The sequence below is a fragment of the Galeopterus variegatus genome, unplaced genomic scaffold (assembly GCF_000696425.1).
Source record: "Galeopterus variegatus unplaced genomic scaffold, G_variegatus-3.0.2 Scaffold27322, whole genome shotgun sequence".
Lineage (NCBI taxonomy): Eukaryota > Metazoa > Chordata > Mammalia > Dermoptera > Cynocephalidae > Galeopterus > Galeopterus variegatus.
The window spans coordinates 4,751-8,802 of record NW_007753433.1 but is presented as its reverse complement, the minus strand read 5'-3'; the positions used below and the strand labels follow the sequence as shown (position 1 = coordinate 8,802).

General features: G+C 35.7%; 1 pseudogene; it reads right to left on the bottom strand.

The window, feature by feature from the left end:
- Positions 1 to 1,487: 1,487 nt before the first annotated feature.
- Positions 1,488 to 1,955, bottom strand: LOC103583730 (annotated as a pseudogene).
- Positions 1,956 to 4,052: the final 2,097 nt, after the last annotated feature.

The following is a 4,052-nucleotide window of genomic DNA, read 5'->3' as shown; positions in this document are numbered from 1 at the left end:
CTATATAGGGATGGCCGGTGTGCTCACTGGCTGAGTGTGGTGCAGACCACACCGTGCCAAGAGTTGCGATCCCCTTACCGGTCAGGAGGAAAGAAAAAAAGGGGGGGGGGATATTATCAGAACAGAAACGGAGCAGGTTAAAACTAGGTGCTGATCAGTAGTGGGATTTCGCCTGTGAACAGCCACTGCACTTTTAGCCTGGGCAACATATGGAGATGCCATCTCTTACTTGAAAAAAAAAATATTACTTATTATTATTATTGCTTGTTACTAAGTGCTAGGCACATTTTTGAGCTTTATCTGTGTTATTTATTCCTTGTAACAATGATGCAGGTACTCTTATTATGCCTGTTTTATAGAAGAGGAAACAAAAGCACATTGTTTAAATGGAGAGTAGTTTTCTAAGTGATGAGTTGCTTTTCTCTGTACCTTATAACCATGTAGACTAGGGAGAGCTGTTTCTAGGACTCAAGCTAAAATGTTAATTTTATCTTGATTCTGTAGTATTTCTATTTTTCTCTGATCCATGTAGCTGTCAAGTGCAGAGTCACTTGTAAGTGGAAAACCACTTTCACGAGTGAGGAGACATTGGTTACCCAGCTTGTGTTTAAAGATAGCATGTTCATGTTACAACTGTCACAATATCTTGTTAGTAATAAAAATAGGATATTAAATCATTCTTTTTAAGTGTCTCTTTTCTCAGTCTTTTAAAAAAACATAAAAAGCTTTAATTTTTAATAGTGAGAAATTTACATTATTTTTTTCTTCTTGAACTTGTATTTTCATCCTACTCCACTCACAGAGTTTTATCCACATTTATTATATTTACAGATTCAAAGTATTTTATTGGTCACTCTATCATAGCCTCTGAAAAAATAAATGTGTAAATCTAAATTTTACCCAGTAACCATATGGTTCTGTATAAAACAAACACACAAACAAAAACACAGAAGAACAAACAAAACAAACAAAAAACTTCCCTTGGATTGAGTTATTGTTACAATTATTATTGGCACTCAATCAAAAAAATCACAGATTTTAATGAATAGTTTATATAAAAGAAAAAAATCACTGAAAATGAATCTCACAGTCTTTTTTTTTATTTTTTTTTCCTTTTTGTCTTTTTTCGTGTCTGGCAATGGATCGCAACCCTCAGTGTCGCGCCCGTACCGGACCGGGACCGGCAATGGGATCGCAACCCTCGGTGTTGCGACCGCACCTCGCTCAGCCAGTGAGCGGCCGGTCTGTGTGGGATCCGAACCCTCGGCGGGAGCGCCGTCGCACTCCTAAGCGGCGCACTGTAGCAGTGCGCCACCGGGCTGGCCTAAACCATTTTTAATTAAGAAAACTGTGGAAAGTTAGTAACTGCCACAAGTAAAAGCCAGGCGGTAGCACATGTCAATTTTCCAGAGTCCTGCTTTGCAGGGTATCTAAATGCACTGCTTGGGGTCTCTGCTCACACTTACTGGAATCAATCACTGCAAATTTTAGTCTAATGGTCATTTTTCCCCGTATTTCTTTGTAAACTCTTCAGCATTTTTATAGAATTTTTTTAGGTCCTTAGAGTATTCTTCAGCTAGGTCAGACCAAAGGGGCTGCTTGGGCTGGGGGTCGTTCACCAGTGCTGTGAGAGACTGGATTACTTGGTAGGTTTTGGTTGCTTGCTTCCAGTTTTCAGCACTAATTACTGGCAGACAAACCTACCCCTTTTCATCAATGTTCGAATGATAGGTTTTTGTTTTAAATGTGATCTTCGGTGGTTTGAATGGGTACTCTGCTACTGAAAAGTTGATTTTGATTCTGAAGACCCCCTTATCATATGGAGGGTTGTCAGGAACAATAAGCCCTTGCCAAGTCAATAAATTGGCTTCATCAACATGGATGTTACAGAGGTTTTTCATTCCACATTTGCTGATTTCTTCAAGCTCCTTCATCAACCTCCTGGTGACTGCCATCTTGTATCTTGTGCTGCTGCTTTCTGTTATAGCTTTATTTCTTCATTTGTAGCCTTTGTAATAAGTTGACTTATGTAATTTTCTACATTTTGTATTTAAATTTTATTAGTTTTAATCCCAGTTGATACAAAATAGAAGCGTTTTGCTAAAATTTTTTTTTATTTGTTTATAGATCACTGAATTTTTCTAGTTTTTTATACAAATATTTTTGGAGCTATTTGCAATCTCTTTACAGCCAGTTTTGTTTGCTGTAAAATAAAAATTATTATTTTTATTAGTTTTTGGTGGGGGCTGGTAAGAGATCAATAAAGATTATTATACGCAATAGCCAAAACGTGGAAGCAACACACATGTCCATTGAAGGATGAATGGATAAACAAAATGTGGTATATACATACAATGGAATATTATTCAGCCTTAAAAAGGATGGAAATTCTGACACATGGTACAACATGGATGAACCTTGAGAACATTATACTAAGTGAAATAAGCCAGACAGATGATAGTATGATTGCGGTTACATGATGTACTAGAGTAGTCAAACTTAGAGAAAGTAGAATTGCCTGGGATGGAACGAGGTGGGGAGTTATTGTTTAATGGGTACAGAGTTTCCATTTGGAAAGATGAAAAAATTCTGGAGATGGATGGTGGTGATGACTGTACAACAATGTGAAGATGCTTGTATATTTTACCACAATAAAAAAAGCACTTATTATAAAAATGTCCTGATATATCACTACTTATCTTTAAGTTGACCATTTGAACTTAATGAAATCCAAACAATAGCTAAAGTTCTCAGAGGACTAGCCCATGATGATTAGTAAATTTCATTAAGTCAGAATCCTTATTTTATGCTAATAATTCTGCTATGTAAATTTATGTTCCCTTTAAATGAAATTTAAAAGACCTAACTTTTTCTTTGAAATGTATTTATATTTCTGAGGAAGAGTGGTTGTAGGGAAATCAGTTTACTAGAGTTTGTTATAGAAAAAAAGTAAAGGGAGGTACATGGCATTGCTCATTATTCAGTTAATTTTTTTATCCTTCCAAAATTAGACCAAGAGACTTCTCATTTTTATATAGTATTCTAGTTCAGAAGTGGGTTTTATGTGGCTCACATTTCTTTGTTAATCTCAAAATGAGGTGTTGTTTTGATTGTCTTGGATAATGAAACAGACCAGATTTTACTTTCATGTTTATGTATAAGTCCTTGTCTTCCACTTTTCCAGCTCATTGTGTAAGGGGCATTCTGTCTTTAGTCATTTTTTTAAATTAAAGGAAAATTGACATAACATAAAAATTAACCATTTTGAAGTATACAATTCAGTGGTGTTTAATACATTCCCAGTGTTGTACAACCACTACCTCTGTTTAGTTCTAAAACATTTTCAACACCCTGAAACGAGTCCCGTACACATTAAGCAGTTACTCCTCCACCCTCCCTCCTGCTAACCACCAATCTATGGTCTGTTTCTATGGATGATTTATCTATTCAGGATATTTCATATAAATGGAATCATACCATATGTGACCTTTCATGTCTGGCTTCTTTTATTTAGCATAATGTTTTCTAGACTCATTCATGTAATACATATCAAAACTTTACTCCTTTTTATGGCTGAGTAATATTCCATTGTGTGCATGGGGGTACTTCAAAAAATTTGTGGGAAAATAGTATTAAAGATAATATGGATCTTTCCATGAACTTTTTTATTTTTATTTTTATTTTATTTTGTCAATATACAGTGTGGTTGGTTATTGTAGCCCATTACAGAAACCTCCCTCCCTCCTTCCTCTCTCCCCTCTTTCCCAACAAACTCTTTTCTGTTTGCTTGTTGTATCAACTGCAAGGAATTGTAATTGTGTCTTCTTCCCTCCCCCCCAGGTTGTTTGTGTATTTATTTATTTTTAGCTCTCACAAATAAGTGAGAACATGTGATATTTCTCTTTCTGTGCCTGACTCGTTTCACTTAATATAATTCTCTCTAAGTCCATCCATGTTGTTGCAAATGGCAGTATTTCATTGTTTTTTATACCAGAGTAGTATTCCATTGTGTAGATACACCACATTTTCCATATCCACTCATCTGATGATGG